This window comes from Lissotriton helveticus, chromosome 3_1, assembly GCF_964261635.1.
Source record: "Lissotriton helveticus chromosome 3_1, aLisHel1.1, whole genome shotgun sequence".
In the NCBI taxonomy this organism is placed as follows: Eukaryota; Metazoa; Chordata; class Amphibia; order Caudata; family Salamandridae; genus Lissotriton; species Lissotriton helveticus.
In genome coordinates, this window is record NC_136061.1 from 1,726,491,096 (window position 1) to 1,726,510,247 (window position 19,152).

A 19,152-nucleotide genomic window follows, 5' to 3' on the forward strand; every position below is an offset into this window, starting at 1 on the left:
TTTGGGAATATCTAGGGTCTGGCCTGGTCAATTTGAACCCTTGGATTTTGTTCAGGAATCTGTCTTGACAGTTATTAGTATCTGTGGGCCAGATCAACCACTGTTTCCAATCAGGATGTGTTCTGTTTTGGCTTAATATATGGTTTACGTCTATCTCCTCATCTAAAGATATATTACCATTCATTGATGGCTTTGGAATAGACGGTTTGTTTAAATCTTTGATTTTGGCTAGGCCAAGACAGGTAGTTTGTTGAACAGTGTCATTCAAAAATATAATTTGTTCTGGGATCATGCAGGCTCTAAACAATGATTCTATACCTTGTACTTGCCATTCCTTTGTACCCCAAACACTTTTTACTTCAACATTTTTGTCCCAGTAATCAAAACCAAATGTACTCATTTGCTCAAAAAATGAGTCTGAATATATCAATTTAGTGTTTGTAAGCATGGTCTTTGTACCTGTCTTATTTGATAATTTGAAATAAAATGTTTCTGCATTGCTTGTGTTGAACCCTGAAAAATATGAATATTTGTCATAAAAAGTTCTTGAGCTACCTTTTGGAGGGGTTGCACAGTGTTCCCATTGATTATAATTCAAAACATTTCTAGGTTGTGCAGATTTATGCAGATAATGATTACTATAGTGATTATAGCAGAACATTTTATCATAATTAGATGAGCCCTGCAAATAATCATGTTTTGTAAATTTAGCAGACATCACTAGATCAGACATCATATTATTAATGCTTTCAACGTCCCAATCATCAGCAACTGAGCTTGGTTTTACAAAGTCACTCAATGAGATCTTGATTTGGTGTGGATACTTCAGGATTTCAACCGGACCATAGATTTCATAATCAGTATTGTCCCATGCTACCCCACCGGGTATAGGATTGGCTGTGAAGTTGACTGAAGAAAGTTCTCTTTTCTCGACGTGTGAAGACGTGTGTGGTTTGAGGACCAAGTTGATTTTCTGGCTTGCTGTGTCCATTTTAGCATATTTTCCCTCAATGAAGTGTCCCAAACATAGTATCATGATGAGCCAAAGTATGAGGATAAGTGCACCTAAGGCCACCCAGAATTCAATCCATGGAGAAATCAGATAGGTTTCTTTCAGATGTTGAAAAAGTTCCTTAGCTTTATTTTTAAAGGTTTTTGTTGATGTTTGTTCTTTTGATTCACTCAGGTTCTCGGATGAATCGCTGAAGTTGATGAAGTAACCGGATGCCGTTCTGTCTATTGTTCCAATTGCTTCAGGATTGCTGTTTGCTTTATTAGTATGTTTTGTTGCAGCAGCATAGTCATTTGTTACTTCATTGTAAATTGGTGTGTCTCTGCTAAATGTTTTTATTTGGGTTTTTAGAGGTTTAAGTTCCATAGCGTCGTTGCATAGTCCTTGTTGTTGTTCTGTTGGCATTTCAAATGTGAGTAGCCTCTTAGATTGAACCTCTGTGTTTGTAGCAAACCTTGGTGTTCTGCTACTCATCGGGAGTCCACTTGGCCTACTGTTTGTTATCGGCCACATGATCGTGGTTTTATCAGGTCGATTGATACAACTCTGTTCTCCTTTTTACCAGCAAGGGGCGGTAGTACTACTGATCTTGTCCCGTTGATAGACAAGACAGGAACTTCTTTTCTATAAGAAGGCCCAAATTCCTTCTTTACCGCGATCTTTTCTCTGACTAGATCCCCGACTTTTGGAATCCAGACAGGTCTTGCTGGGACAGGTGGTTTTTCTTCAGTGGTCGTTGGCTGTTGTTTCAACTTTATGTTGCTCAGGTCTTTCCTTGTTTCGTTTAAGTCCTGTAAAATAGCCAAACGATCTTTGATATCAAAGCTTTTTTCTTTAACCACTGAAGTCTGACTGTCAAGATCTAAGACCATCATTCTAGTTCCAAACAATAATTCGTACGGACTGAATCCCCTCAGAGAATTTCTTGGCAGGTTATTTAGACTACGTTGGACACTTATTAGATGTTTGACCCACCCAGCTCCCGAACCTAATACCTTCGCTGTTATAGATTGCTTTATGCCTTTGGTTTTTTCTTTACACCATCCCGTTCCCTCAGGTAGGAAGTGAGAAGAGTCCCGCTGTGCTATGCTCATTTGGCCATGTTCTTTCACACGCTTTAGGGCAAGAGGAAAAAACGTTCAACCAAACGGAGCATGCTTCTAGCGTATATGCCATTAGAGACTCGCAAATCTTTTTATAACAGTCCAGACGTCAGCCGAGCGCTGGGGTCCTACATCATAAGTGAAAATTAGTCTTTTTATGTTAATATAACGCTTTTTCGTGATGGGTACTTTCTTATCGTTGTTGTTTTTCTGGAGCGAAGTGCCATGGTAATAGTCCTCCTCGCTCGCACCACTGCGATCTCTATTGCAATCTGGGCAGTTTTTTACGAAAATCTGATGATGTAGGCTCATGCCTGGCCACCAGTATACTGATTGTAATTCTTCCAGAGAATCTTTTTGTTTAAGGTGTCTGAGACCCTCACCCATATGTGCGTCTGCTATTAACAAGCCTCTCCTGTCCGTGTTTGGAATCACTCTGTCCCCCACTCCAGGGATTCGAGCAAAAGGAATGGAGTTTGCATCGATTATGTATGTATAATTGAGTGGATAATTGATCGGTAGCGCCGAACAGTCGCCTTTTGATGACGTTTTTACTGCCAGCACTGTTTCACCGTCAATGTATTTTACTGCACGCTTTTTCTTGACTACGGAAGCCGATTCAGTTGCTGACGTTGTGGCTTTCTCAGCCAATGAATTCCCTGCAGCGTGAACGCCATCACGCTGATGACTCACTGAATGTATCACGTGAGTTTTTGGTAGTTCTTTCTGTAAAAGAGCTACTTGTTCCCAAAGCACTTTTTGCTTTATTGTTGCACCTGTGTCATCTTTGTAACCGTTTTGAATCCATTTCTGTAAATCATTATTGTATGATTTGACGCAGTAATACGAATCGCACACAATAAGTGTCGGGAATTCGCGATCGGCATTATCTAGCGCCATTTTTAACGCTATTATTTCAGTTTGTTGTTCTGAATTATTTTCCACTGAGTGTGATTTTGTAAGTAGAGGTCTTAATTTACCTCCGCGCCACACTTCTTTTATAATTTCGCATGTGGCCTTGTAAGCCAGCTCTCCCCAAACTGAGGGTTGAGCATGCCCGTCTGTATGTATTACACAGGCGTACTGTCGTAAAGGCAGAATGTCGATTGGCAGAGGGTATGTCATTTCATATTCTAGATATTTTAATTCCTTTAATTCTGGATCAAAGTAGTATTTTACTCTGTCCGTTGTAATTGAATTCACCCATTGTATCCATTCTGGATTCAACGCTGTTGTTGGTAAATTACATGGGGTTGTTAATGCCTCAAAGGCTGACTCCGCTGTTCTGACTGTGATATGTCTACCGTCAGCGTTGTCTTTTTCTCTTGCTATAGCCGTTTGAACTGCATGAACAATTTTTTCTTTAATACTGAACTTCTTTTCAGCTTCTGTATACAAGTGTGATTTGTATGCAATTGGTACCTTTTCTCCCTCATTAGAGGTCAGGTATGTGAATCCGCATCTTCCTGGGATAACCCGGATCACAAGATTACGTCTGTTATCACGTGTTTCTAATTTTGTTTTAATTAGCATGTCTGTTTGTAAAGATCTCAAAATTTCTGTGTGTTTTTGAGTCCAATTGATTCTTTTAAAATCTGGTTTTATTAGATCATAAAGGGGTTTGACCCTTTCTGCGTAATTTGCAATGTATGTTCTTCCGAAATTTAGGAAGCCTAGAATTGATTGTACGTTTTTTAGTGTTCTAGGAGCTTGGAGTACAGCACATTTCTCTAGGAAATTGTCTGCCAGGCTTTTGCCTTCACTTGATAATTCATATCCTAAAAACAGGACTGTTAGATGGGCAATTCTTGATTTTTTAAAGTTGAATTTGTAACCCTCTGCTGCGAACCCAAGTATTATGGTGTTCACTCTCTTCAAGTGAGTATCCAAGTCATCATCTGTTAGGTAAATGTCGTCAACATATGATAATGCCTCGTCATCGTATGTTTGTAGTAATTCTGTTACTCTCTTTGAGAATAATCCTGGGCTGTTCTTGTGCCCCTGGGGTAAACGGCAGAAACTTTTTTGCGAGCCATTTACCGAGAATGCAGTCAAATATCTGCTCTCTGGTGCTATATTTTGACAAAAGAATCCATTAGAGATGTCTAATGTTGTTTTGTATTTTTTGCGCACTATGTTATTCATTAGTGCAGCACTATGTGAGTTTTGCACTGCAAAGGTTTTGCAACATGAGTTAAGGTGTCTGTAATCCAAAACTAGACGATATGAGTTGTCTGGTTTGGAGACAGGAAACAAAGGATTGTTCATTTGTGAGGTGCAAGTTTCAATCACCCCCTGGTATTCAAGTTGATCTAGGATCTCTTTTACCTGTTTTTTAGCTTCTTGCTTAATTGGGTACTGCCTTTGTGCAGTAGGTTGTGATTTTAACTGGATTTTGTGAGGAGGAGAGTCCTCATCCCATCCTACATGATTTTTATATAAAGCAGGAGCTTGAGCTACTGCCCACTTTCTAGCAAGTGTATATTTTTTATGAATTGGAATATGATTTGAGAAGGCAGGCATAATTATTTCTTCGCCATGAGGGCACTCCCTGACAAACTCGGGTGGCCAGTCTCGTTCAGCTAGAAGGATGTCACAGCCCTGGGAGAGATTATCCCAAAAGAGACCCCTTATTTTTCTAGTCTTATCCCCCTCTATACGTAATGTTATTTCATATATTTTGTGAGGTTTGCTAACTCTGGTGTCTGCAGTTTCCACCTGAATGTATTCATTCGTGTCCACTGTCTCCAGATGATTCATAAGGACTTTGCGAGCTATGCTCACTTCTGCTGCGCTGTCTAGCATTGTCTGAGCCCATTCTCCGTTTTTCAGCTGTGTCCTCAGTATTCTCAGCATCTTTGACTACCTTAATACTGGCTACCTTCTTTTTTGGAAATTGTAACTTTTTATTTGGATGAGCAGGTTCCTTGTCTTTGGACTTGACGCGCTCTTCCCTTTGTTCTGATCGTCCTCTTCTTTCCGATTTCTGTGAGGAAGTCTGAAAAGATTGAGAGGGACGTGTATCATTATCTTGATATCTATCAGGTTTCTTTATATTATCCCTATTTCTAAGGTTGTATTTTTTCCCAGAGGGCTCGCTTTGGGGAGACCTGCGTCCTTGGTTCGGAGATCTTTCTCTCCGCCGAGGAGACCTTCCTCTGGACTGGAATCTTTTTTCTTTAGGATTGGATTGTTTGTTTCCATCCCAGCTCTTTTTTTGAGTGTTTAAATTATTTTTAATAAATATCTTTTCAGTACTTTCAATCAGTTGAGGTTTTACCGGTATTCCACCCAGACTATCCCTTCCTAGTTCTTCATAGGATTTCTCTATGATTCTGGCAATTTCGGTTGGTTGGTCTGCTATGTCTGTCTCTTTTAACCTTTGGCGGATCGCCACGTTTGCTGCTTCTCCCTTTATGTTGGCTAATAATATAGCCGAGACCTGCTTGAAGTCTTTCAGTAATTTCATACCAAGAGTTAAAGCGGGTTCTGGACCATATTCATCTTGAATTTGTTTTAGCACATCTGGTATTACTGACATGGATGGTACACCATGTGTTTTTGTGTATATGGAAGCAAAGACTGTACCCCAAGTGTCACAGTCCTCCACGTGTGGTGCGATTCCCATTGGAAGACAGATAGTCAGAATCCTGTGTTTATCCACAGGGGTGGTGTCTGGAAACACCGCCTCTATTTGAGTAATTTTTTGTGCTAGCCAGAAGGGTATTTGTTCCCGTTTTGCGGGTACTTTACCTAGACAGGACTGTATGTTCTGTGGTGTAATTTTATTTGTGTTACCCTGATGAGGGGTCAGCTGAGGAATTTTACTTGCTGGTTGGATTGTTGAAGTCCGCATTACATATTGGACTAATTGTCTATGTATTTTGATTAGTTGTTTTAGCTGTATTAAAAGCTCTGCTGCAGGCATTCCTTCAATGTCTGGATGTGGTGTGTATCCGGCTAGGACCGGCCACGTTGCTCCTGGTCTACCTAGTGGACCGAGCCTGGTGATGTGATTATTATGTTTTAGGGCGCCATCAAACAAGAGCAGGTGCTCTTGGAATTTGAGTGGTACTTCCACTTCCTCGAAAGGAGTGTAGGTATCCGGTGGTTCCTCTATTTTATAAAAGTGGAACTCTTTTGTTACAGCGTTTGCTGCTGGAAAGTTTATCCATGAATAGAATACCTCTGTCTGCCGATATTCGTGTGCCTCAATTACGAATATGACTGTACCACCTCTCGATGTCAGTCCATTTTCTATAAGTTTTAAGGTTATAGATTTTCTTATGTTGACCGGGATGAGTTTTATATCCGGGTCATTTTGTAGCAGAGTATTATCAGCTACTAGGAGTTCAGCTGCTAGTCTAACTGTCTCCCTTTCTTCATCACTGTCTATCATTTTACCGACAGGAAGGTTATTCTGTTTGTTTGCAGATCAGGTTTCTATGGAAACAAAGATTAGATGCACAATATTTTGGAACAGTGTATCCTTCAACGTTGACTAAACCATGAACCATACATAGGAGTCTCCTCCTGCGAGGTTTGGCGGATATGACCTTTCACCCACTCCAGACGTCTTTGGAGTATTATGGGAAAAAGGGGGTTCTGTGTGAAAAAGCACGACTGAGTTACTCTAATGTCTTGCGTTAGTTTTATCGCCTATCCAAACGTTTGGGCGCCATGTAGTGTAGTTCCTATTATCCCAATAGGCTCTGCGCATTGGAATAATATCTTCAATAGTATAGACCTAGGGCAGAGGTTAACTAGGTCTCCTACCGATGATATTAGACTTAAAGTTTTTGGTTTTGCCAGCTAGCTCAGAGTTCACTAGAAACTTTCTCGAATAGACAAGGAGGAGTTTAACTTCCCTGGATAGACAAGAAGGGATTTAGTTTCTGACAACCATAGAACATGACAACTTTGCTCTCCCCTAATCAAGAGTGTATCTCTAGAGTCGTGTGAAAACAAAAGACAACTTATTTTACTCAGTCAGTACGTGCATTCTTAGTTTCACCAGTTTGTAGAGAAATAAGAGATGGGCGTGGTTCAATAAAAGATGTTATTTATTGATCAGTCTCTTTTCTCATACAAGAGAAATGAATCGCTATTATTGCAATACTTGTAGTTAAGTAAAGTGCATACAGTAGAGACAGAATTATAAAATAATACTGTAAAAGCATTGATATGGTTTCTGAGCCATATGATACTTTAAAATGGATAAAATAGATACATACATATATACATTTGACTAATCGTACTCAACTGGTGCTTCTAACCACGCCTACCCCAGTGTACCTGACCTAAGCCTAATACGTGGGCGGGAGTAGATAAGTAGCAGTTTAAGTTAAGTTTGTTTTTGCCAAGTGACTGACTCAAGAATTCTCTGTAAGGGGTGGTTCAGTTCTGTACCTGAGATCTAGAATGGTTGAGGGCTGCTATCTCTCGTCTCTGGTCTTGATATTCCAGCTGCCCGCGAGGGCCGCTTGGAAGCACCGGAGCTGGATTTCTCGGCAGGAGAAAAGCAGCTTCTCGTTCTCAGCGCGTCAGGAAGGCGGGGCAGCGCGTGTGGGCTTCGCTCTCTGCTGGGCTCCTCAGCGCGTCTCGCTGCTCCGATCTCGTCACCACCGCGTGTGTTTGCTTAAGGCAACGTCGGTAATATTTATACCTGTAAGGTGTCGAGATTGACGTAAGGATGGACATGGATGCGTCAATAAGGATGTCATACGAACGGGCTTGTTCGCACATTCTTTTGCTGAAAATCTCGGTGAAATCAAAACAATGGCCGCAGGGATTTTCGCAGGTTGTCATAGGTTTGATTTGTTTTGAGAACTCCGTATGCCTTATCAGGGGCTGGAGGAATAGTGCTTGTCTAATTAGATGGCATGCGTTATTACCTAATCAGATAACACGTTTCTGTGCCGTGGTGTGGCTTAATCAGATAACGGTTTTTGCACTGTGGGATGGCTGCTAGTTAACTATTAACCAGAACAGGGTCAGGAATAGTGGGATCGATACAGAACCTATAGGAATACATCACAGGGTTAACTTCCAGAACTGCCGTGTATTCTTAGCTTCGATTGCTGCCAATAATTTGCCACAACACATTTCTTTATAGGTCGTTTTAGCATTGCGCGTTAGGGCGATATATTCCCTCTTCATTTTTACTAGGTTTTCTGCCCTAGCTTGCACAAATTTTTTCCATAGGCTACGTTCTTCTCGCCTAACTTCTCTTTTCTTTAGTAAGCAATCCTGGTTAAACCAAGTTCCTCGCTTTGCTTGTGACCTTCCATTGTTCTTATTGGCGCTTACATCATACCTTAATTCTACACTTATGCTTTTCACTACTTGAGTTATTTACTCAACATACCAAGGTAAATTTTAGCCGCACAAGCGACCTAATTGCACCTTTTGTTGCAGACTAGTTAACCTCTCAATATATTTTTCAGTTAACCGAGGGATAACTATATCACATGCTAAATGTTGGGCGATTACAAGCTCTAATTTTAATATTTTATGATCACTACATTCCGCGGGGTCAATCCTAAAATCTTTTATCAACTCAAAATTCCAAGCTAACATAAAAATATAATCTATCCGTCAATTTTGAGTCCCATATTTAAAAGTTTTCTTTGCTGGACAATCCTGCGTTGTCCTCCCATTTAGACAAAATAAACTTTTTGTCGCTAAGAAGTTGCCCAGGTTGGCCGCATCAGTCAGTATTTTAATTTCCAGAAATTCAGCTTTTTTTACTTCACAAGCCTCTAGAATTTCTGTATACCACTGATCAGACATTTTTGGGTTTAATTTGTGATTAAAATCTCCCAGTAACAACATTAAATCATTTCCATACTTATCACACAGTGTATCCATATCATTCTTAAAATATAGCAATTCATCCCCATATTCCTTCCGCAAACTCCACTGCATATACACATTTAGGATCAGCATATTTTCATATTTTTTATCAGCAAATGATGTTTGTATTCTACAAGCCAAGAGCCACTTAGACGTCACGGGTATCTGAGAAACCGTAGTTAATAAACATGTTGAAATCAAAGTCAGCAAGCCACCGGCTGGGCGGCCAGAGGTAGATTTTACTGCTGGACGGAAAATTTGTTTAAACCCTTCCACTACCGGGGGTTCACCACAGAGCCAGGTCTTTTGTATACAAATGATTTCACACTTTTTTGCAAATTCTTTCAGAGCTTCCTGTTTTACTTGTGTACCCATCCCATTTATATTCCAAGAGACCATATATGTGCTCTGTGGCTGCCCTCTTACCTATTCTACATTGCTTAGGGGATCATTTATTACAGATTCCTCCCTATAGCTTTGTGAGGGGCCTACCGGGCTTTCGATATTACTCCAATTTTTCCAGGACTCCACTAGGTCCGAATTATTTATAACTATATTGAAGTTTTCCCGCCCATGTTCCATTTCTCTTCCTGGTAGCTTCACTTGTCTCTTACCTAGCCCTGCATGGTACTTTAAGAAAGATCTCTGCTGAGGCACCATCAGGCCTTGTACTAACTCTTCTTTGGGCACTAGTCTAATCCCCTCTTTTTGGATCTCCTGCTCTGCATTTATTATTGCCGTTAAGGCCAGAGCAGAATAGAACTGTACCTTAGTAACCTCCTTACCATCACCATTTACCTGGAATCCCACCTGTTTCAAGTCTTCTGTGCCTATGCTTTTTAGATTTGGGCAGCGCGCAAATATGTTAAGAAGGTGGGACCTATTTAGATAAGCGCTCTTTTTTGTTTTATTCCCACCCCTTCCCAATTTTACTTGTTCATAGTAGAGTGACTTGTTCCCTTTATCCATCTCTTCTCCAGACTTAGCCTCTCCCTGATGTGGTTCTATGTTAATTCTGCGGCCATCCTCCATGCTACTTTCCCAGTATACCTTCTTTTTAGCTGGGGCCTTCCGGGCGGGTGCACTCACTTGCTCAGGGGCCACCTGTCTTATTTTTTTTATCACCTTTTCCTGATGGGTTTGCTTCTTACAACTGCTTTCCTCTTTTGCTAGCCTCCTGCCCCAATTCTCTGATCTTGTTCTAATTAATCTGGAATCTCTCACCATTTTATGAGGCTGGGACTTAGGATCTTGTACTACTGCTTCTGTTAACTCATACCTTTCTTCATAATTTTTTGTCGCTCTTTTGCTCATCTTTCCCTTCACACCCCTTCTTACCACTCTTACTCTTTTTTGATAAGCCATAATTCCTAAGTTCGCCTCTTCTTTTTACCAGCATTGGCCATCTTGACACATAGACTTGTTTTTCCCCCGAGTGGGCTATATCAGCTTGACTTGCTGATGGGGGATTAGTAATTCCACCTTCCTCTTCCCCTTCCTCCCTTGACCCATATCCACCGGATCTACGACGGGTCTTAACATTGAGGGCATTTGATCCCTAATACCATATAATTCTCCCTCAATTTTAGACAGGTGCATTTTTTGGCTTTTCAGAATATCATGGTTTAGCATTGTTACTTCTAACAGTCCTTGTAACGATTTTTTCACCATTAACATCAGTTCCAAGATTGAAGATGCTGGAGTTTCTGACGACTCCAAGTTTATCTCAGAGTGCTGGTTTTTGCCATTTGTGTCACCATTTTTGTCCAGACCTACAAGGTCGTTGCTTCTTGTTAATACCAGCTTTTCTGATCCATCAAAATTTCCATCTGGGTTTGGGGTTCTTTCATCACTGTGCCTCGAGCCCAGGCTAATTACCTCCTTCGGCATCTGTTGTAACAATCGCGGAGAAGAAGAAAGTCGCGGTGACATTATTGTCCCCTTTTGGCCTAGCAGAGACTGTACCGATCGGTCGACCAGGTCTATTGAATCTACCAAACAGTCATCAAAGATCAAAGACGTGCCCCCTTTTCATGAATCCCCCTCTTCTTCGGTAGCCATGGCTTTAGACGGTGAAAAAAACATTTTAAAGTGCTTTCCACAAATTCTTTGATTGTATGGGACGCTACACTCCCCTTACTTCCTCCCTGTTGGGCTTCTTTGGGGGTTTTCTCTTTATTCTTTTGAGAACGTTTGGTTTTTTCCTTTACCCCCGGTGATGTCAAGCTCTCTTGGTCATCTTGTCTATTGTCACTGTCGGGCTTTGCTTTCCTTATTGTTCCTAAGGTGCTTTTATTTTTCCGTGGGGCCATTTTAGTCCTTAAGCAGTTTCACTCAAGTGCTTCAATTTAAAAACAATTTAGTTTAATTAAACTTAGATATTAATTCAAAAATTACTTCCACTTACCTCTGTTGTGCCTTGTACTTGCGCTCGTGCCCCGTGCCCTTCTCAACTTCTCCTTGGAAAGTTGTTTGTCCTGGGTTGAGTGAATTGTTTTGCCAATTAGTCCAGTTCCTCCCTCCACACCCTCAGCTTTAACTCACATGAGGGTTCATGGGGATTAATGAGGGTATAGCAAAAAGGGATTACTCCTTTTACTGCTTTGGCCCGGGAGTTTACTCCCTTAACCTCCTCCTATCTCGTCACAGCTTCCACCAGCTTCCTCTATCCCCACTCTACCTCCGCAACACAGTTAGAACTCAGGCGGGGGGAGGGAGGTTTTCCAACTTACACCCTCGCTGGACTGTGGCCAGTTTTATGGCTGTTTATTCAGTTTATTTGGCTTTTACAGGTCCCAGTCCCGGTTCTGCCACACGTAGCAACCCGGCTTTTGCCCAGGTCTCCGGGCTCTATGCTCCGCGAGGGCGAGGACGCTGCCTGGACACACGGGTCCCACAGGTGCCGGTCACCTCGCTACTCGCTCCTCGCTCCTCTCGATAGGGATTCTTTAGAGATTTTAGTTCACTCGGCGTTCGGCACAAGCTGAAATTCGCAGCAGCCCGCAGCTCTGCTCCAGCAGCCGGCTTCTCCTTGCACTCCTCGCACACTAGGACGTCACGTCACGTCGGGGTCACGGGTCAAGGCAATACGGCAGTACGGCAACAACAGAGCTTAGTGAAACCAGCAACGTACCGAAAACAAAGTAATATACAAGTGAAAGCCTTTGCAGGCCAACTTACACAAGAAGATGAACGGAAACATTCTGAAACAAACGGTTTGTCAGAAACAAACTAATAACAAGCACGCAGTCACAAACAGAAAACGCAGTTACAGGCAGGATGTGGTGGTAGACAGCACCGTGAGCCAAAGAAAAAGTAGTGTGCCAAGCCCATATAAATGGGCAGAAGTGGACTGGTCCATGTAACAGGGTCAGTCTCCTGGGCGGGAACAAAGAAAATCCAAAAGGCAGGAAAAATGTAAAGCAATTACCAAAGAAACCAAAGAAATTTCAAAAGGCAGGCCAAGCATCGAATTAAAGTGATTGGCTTGGTGAAAGCCCAGAGTAGGAGATGCAGCATGTCGAGAGACAGCGCATGCACGCTGCCTAAGCTCGACCTAATAAGGTCTGGTCTCACAGTTGATTTTTCTTGATCAAGGTATGCCATCACCACTACTATATGGGCTATAATCACAACTGGAACAGTAGTACATTGCCAGAAATGTGGGCATGCTTGATGTGCCACTCCATGTCAAAGGACAGGTCCAGAACTCATAGGTCGAGAGTCGAGACAGGCTTAGGCCTCTATGCACATGCTTACATGAACGTGATGCCAGGGCCAAAAAAAGTCTGGGTACCAGCTAGCTATACCTGCACTTGAGCACTTTGAGCAGGGAGGAAGTCCATATAACAGACAGGGGGCTTCTGATATAGGACAGATCTTTTGCTGAAAATTGAGCTCCACATTTTATGCAAAGTATTGAGGTGATCTAGATGTGTACCTCACACTAGAACAATTTTACACATTTCTAGGTCGCAGGGGCCTGAGGGCCTCTGTTACTTTCTATATCATGTTGCGTCCTCATCTTTCTGCTATATTATATGCTATCATACTGTCTTCTAATGGTATGTTATGCTATTTGATATTGCGTTATTTTGTGTTGCAATATGTTCTATTTAGCTTTATTTTCTGTTTATAGGCATGCTTTATTGTGTGGTTTGTGTTGTAGTATATGTGCTGTAGGTATTGTCACAATGTGCTCCTTCGTCAATTGCTTCAATAAAAAAACCTATCTCAAATTATTTGAAGACATTAATGCAGATTAATCTCTCAAACTATTACCTCCAAAACTTTTAACTAAAATTAGTAAATACATACAAAACACTGACAACCAAATCATGAGCCCACATCGGTAAAAAGCATTTTTCTTTTTGCCAACGCTAAACTGAAATAGCAAAAACCATTGGGAATGCCATTGGTTCTGCACTGGCAGCCAAAAGCCAAGGCCTATTGGATTTGCCAATGCTTGTTACAAGTACTTTGGCTAATACTGTTCATTCTTGATAGTTCTTTCAAAACGAACTGCCATACTGACCCTACACTGAAGGAATTCAGAGGCTTCCAGCCTTACAATCATAAACGGTGTAGTTTCTAATTAGCACAGTATGTGATCAGCTTATTAGAAATCACATTTCCCCTTTATTTTGGGGTTTCAAAAAGGGGCTAGTACAGTACGAATTTCAGCCAAATGTGTTGTATTTTTACTTTGGCTAAATGAATATACTTTTTAAAACTAACAATTTAAAATATAGAAAATGTTGCCTCTTATAGGCACCCTTATGTATAGAGTATTGTATAAAGCTGGTGTTATAGGGATTTCAACACAAAGTGCAGAGATATTCTATTGTTCATGCATTTTTTGAGAATACCGATGGAGGAGAACTAGGATTACAGCAATGTAACTTCTCTTTGTATGTGTGTATTTGCACCTAGAGAGATGAGATAGAGAAAGAGAGCAAGAGAGTTTATAGCAAAGAACAGGAGAGAAAGAACAAGAGAAAAAGAGACTCACGTTTGTTTTCTGAAGAGTTTGTCTGAAAAACAGCAAACCATAACATTTGACAAAATGAAAAAAGATCAGGAGTGGTCTTTTTCTTGCCTCATAACAAGTAGTGTTCTGAAATAAGCAAACAAAAAAGGTGTAGACTAAGAATGTTGATTACATCTGGTTGACTGGTGCTTCTCCTGATTAGCTTAGTAGTCTTGTACCCAGAACATTTATTATTATTATTATGCGTTCTTATATAGCACTCGATTACCCGTAGGCATCTCGGCGCTTGCCTTGAGAACCCGTCCTGGCTTTTTTCCCTGTGAGATACCCGTACTGGGCATCCTCAAGGTGAAAGCCAGGCATCCCGCCGCGGGGGGACCATAGTGGAGATTAAGCAGCTAATGCCCAGAGCTGCAGAGTGTGAACCCGTGATTCGAGTAGGCACCGAAACGAGAAATATTGAGTCCGTGGATATTTGGGCTCAAGACCCTGCCGCGTCGTGAATTGAACCCTGGTCCCAGGTCTGACCTCTGCTTCAGGGTCTGCTTCTTCTAACCAGTGAGCCACACTTTTCTTTAATGTCCACTTTCATTCCTTTTTCAGACTAGAATGTTAGAAAATACAAAACATGGATAGCTGAGCTAGGCAATGAGCTAGAACAAGAACGACAGGGAATTAGAGGCCCACTCCTCCTGGGCCAAAGTATAGCGGGGCAGCCTTCAAGTTCTGACCTGAGGGCAGTGCTGTTGGCTCACAGCAGCCAAAACCAACAAGATCACTATCAACAACAAGGCCAGGAACATCAGACCCAAAATCTGCAATTGAGTGGTTTCTACTGGCAGGGTTTAAGTCCAGCGCAGAGGCGAAGGCAAAAGAGGTCGAGCAAAGTAGAGCACCAGCAATGAACATTGAACAAATGGCCAAGGCCTATCTGGATGACACAACATAGGTCTACCTTGATCAAAACCCATTGGTGTATTGCTATGGGAAGAGGCGCCAATGGCCAGTGCTCAGCAGTCTGGCAAGTCTGGCAATAAACTGGCTTGCCCTGTAGTTAGTGTCTTGGCTGAGCGTGTTTTCAGTGCTGCTGTTGCCGTTGTCACAGTGAGGAGGACCAGTCTCTCAGCCAAATACGTAGAGAGATTAACCATGATCAAAATGAATCAGCACTTTACACCACCGAATTACACCATACCTGAAGTGCCACAGGAGGAAGATGGGGAGACTCAGGTCATGGAAGTAGTGGGTCAAATGACCTACTTCTGGGCGAACCACTAGATTTTGGTGACGAGTGTTACTTCCCTGACTACTAGGCCTTGTCCAACATCAACCATAGAATTTTCTCTCTGAGTCTCTAGTCTATCGCTCACCTGCTTTCTTTCTTCGACGCAAAAAAAAGATATAGCTACGAGGGTACATTATTATTATTTACTTTATTATTTGTTTGTGTCTGGTTGACCAATTCATCCCTACCATCTTACTCTTACTCGCATTGTATTGCCAGATTGGAGTTGCAACTGTGTGCAGTGACGAAGTCCCGAATACCCCCGTCACCGATTTCCCTCAAGCTGGACTTTGGGGGCCGCGACTATCTATCCTTTCCTACCCTAGAGTCACTGCCCCACATATGACATTATAATTCAATTTGCACTGGCCATTCTCTGCTTCGTGAACACATGGATCTGCATTCTGCAATGCACCCCAATTCGATGACAGTAAGCACAGAGGAAGAACGGGTAAATGCTATGCATTGCATGCTGAGAGATTACTGTTTGTTGTGAGGTGTCATCACCATGTGTCATGAGAAGAGATGATTCATTTGGTGGCAGACAGTGTGATGCTGGGCGTTTGTTTACCTGTAACTATTACGCTTAAAATATGTTAGTGATGATTTACAATGTTGGTGGCCCACTGACTGCTGATCAATACTTTTCTCTGAAGGTTATTTTTTTTCCTTCCCCTTTGAGAGATAGCGAGATTCCTTCATCAGGTCCACTCCACAGTCCACACTGCTTTGTTTTATTGTTTTTTGATTTATACTCCTCAAAGAGTCAAACCCAACCAGTCCCTTAGATAACGCAAACACAAATCTAGTCTACACAAAAAATGACTCAATCTTTTCTTTCTTGTTGTGCAACAACAAAATTGTACTACAGGCTGATTTATTGCATTTGAGTTGGGACTCTGGACACAGTTGGTACGGAGTTGGACACCAGACCCAGAAGGATCAGAGGTGATGGAATGACTCAGGGCGGGGCGTGACTACTTCGAGAACCAGAAGAAGATGGACATTTTCAAATTCACTGAAGCCAACCAATTTGGTGATGACTTTGATGCCGCCTAAAGGTAAACAACAGGCCTACACAACTCTGTGTGATGGTGGTGAGTGGTGACTGACAGAGGTGCGTTGATTTTCTTACTTGATTGGGAAAATGCTACATTGCTGGGTGTGCGTGTGCTCAGTGCTGTCTGGCTCAAATTCGAAGCTCAGTAGTGGTTGGGTGGGAGACCTGTTGTTGAAGGTAACTGGAAACACACATTTATCCACCCAATAGTGACCGACAGTGCAAGAGGAATGCAAATGTAACTCCCAATTTGGCAATACAGTATAATTTTTTTTCTTTAATCATTAGAACTGTGTGTGATGTTTATGTTTGTTTACTTGACTCCCACAGGTATTAAAATTTTATTTGCTATCTTTCAAAGCTCGGTACAACAGAACATAACGTAAATTAGGTCTCTCTGTGGGGGCAGGCGGACAATTTGATTTGGTTTACCTGTACTACTCATCCTCATTCCTCCATTTCCTTTTCTTCCTATAACAGATTTATGATGGTCGGCTACCTAGATGAATGTTGTCCTTGTGTAGTGTTTGTCTTTGGCATACCTTTCCCTTAAATTCCCCTTCCCATCCATTCATCGAACCCCTGACCCGCTTCCCCTGGGCTGTGTGATTTATGGAGGTGTGACTAAATAAAATTTACACCATTAATTGATCACACACTTGGTGGGGGGATGTGGTGAAAGCAACACCAACTCAAGGATGGGCGAGGATCTTCTTCAGCTCACACTGGCAATATTATATATATTTAGATTACTCATACATGCACAGTATTCAATATATTTTTTTTTACAGAGGCAGCATCATCATTCTTCTGACACTGTATTGTGTGTGTCAATGTTCACACTTGTCCATTTCATAGCTTTATAGCAATAATGGCGTTAACTCAGTTTTTATTTCAATGTAATTAGTTCCCTGTGATGAATATTCCTCATCCTACAGATTGAGTTCAGGTAGGAGGGAGTGGGACCTCACTTCTGGATCTGGTGCTTTCACTATTCAACTAGAGCACTAGCATGCTACTACTGTCTACTAACACCACCCTGGCACCTTGGGAAACCATGCAGCCAACGCTTCGTCTAATCACAGGTAAGGGAAGAACTGTGAGGGATTCATTGTTGGGCAGCAATAATCTACATACAATGGAGATTCACACAAACACACAGCCCCTCCGAGTCCTTAGGGGTTAATATAGTTGAAGACTGCAGAGACTAGGAGGAGGGAGTAGTAGGACAGGTGAGGGTCCTGCATAACTATTTTGTTGTTGTTACACTATCAGCAAATGTTAAAAACTGACTGCGGCCTGTGGAGAAGGAAGCAGTGAAAAGTAAAATAGTAACCCCCCCAAAAAACATTGAAATCATAAGTACAACTATGTAAAATGTATTTCCCTAACAAATATAAACTAGTAAATTCACAACACCTGGCCCACCCCTCTCCCTAATCCCAACCAATGTCCAAAGTAAGCTTAGACCGAACAAAGAAAGTCAAAAAATACAATTTCCATATTGAGAAAAATAAATGAGAAATCCCCAAAAATGTCTGAGCTTCCACATTCCCACCTTCTCCCCAACAAGTCCCACCCACAAAACAAAAGATTAAAAAAGGGGAAAGAGGGGGCGTGACCAAGATGGCAGCCTGAGGAGACGTCTGCTCGAGAGGCTCCTCTTCCCAAACACCCTATTAGCGCCCTTTTATAACTCATTTAACCCCCCAACCGCCTCGATTGCTGACTGCTTTTGGGGGCACAAGTGGCTGCTTCGGTGTGGCTGGGCACAAGAACGTGAAACGCCCGAGCCATTTGGCGACCGAGAGCACTGTCCCCGGATCGGGGAGTGAGAACATGGCGGCCGGGCTCGCCGAGTGATCGCGAGAAGCTTGGTCCCCTGCGGCAGGCCAACACACGCCGCGGAACGGCACCGCAAAAGACGCCAACCCGCTACTACGGGGGAAGAGACGCGGAAGAAAGGAAGGCGAACCACGAGCCCGGCAGCGGGAGGCCTGCGGCGGGGAGCGACTGAGCCGGCCAGGAGGAGAAGTACCCAAGGCCCCGGTCTGGGCCTACACGGAACCCGACAGACGGGCCCCCCAGCACCTCAGGGGACGGAGAGAACGGCAACCGGCCGAGCCGCGGCCCACAAAGTCCCCCAAGGAGGTGAGGAGTGCAGCGCTGGGCTGATCTGGGTCTGGAGCTCGGCGGGCATTCACTCGAGCCCCCGGCGTGAGTCCTAGTGGGGCCTATTAGGCGCGGTCCTCCGGCGCACTGTGGGGAGGCCAGGGAGCGAGCCGTCCCGCACCCAGGCAGGCGCAGAGTCAGTGGCTGATTCCGGGGACACCTTAAGAGCACTGGCCACGCCGCAGCACAAGGAGCCCCCATGTGGGGGTAGAGAGTTGCACCAGGCTGGGGAGGGCCGAAAGATCGGGGGCAATAATCGAGCCCCTGGTGTGGGCCCGACGTGGCCTGTCAGACACGGTCCTCCAGCGTGCTGCGAGGGGCCGGACAAGGTGCCCTCCAGCGTCCTGGCGAGCGAGAGTCAGGGGTAGGCCCTGGGGACACTTTGGAGGCACAGGCTGCGTCGTAGCACACAAGACTCCCTGCGCAGGTGAGGAGAGCAACACCAGCCTGGTGAGAGTCGAAGGCTCGGGGGGCACTAATCGAGCCCCTGGTGGGGAGTCCGGGGGGGCCCACCAGAACTGTGACTTCAGCGCAGCGGCAAAACAACGGTGTGGGGCGGGAGAACTCAGCCCACACGAGTGTCAAGCATTGGGGTCGACTTGCCCTCCTCCCCTGAGCACATAGATTCCGGCTCGGGCCCGCTCTCGATAGTGGACCCGCTGGAGGAGGAGGCCG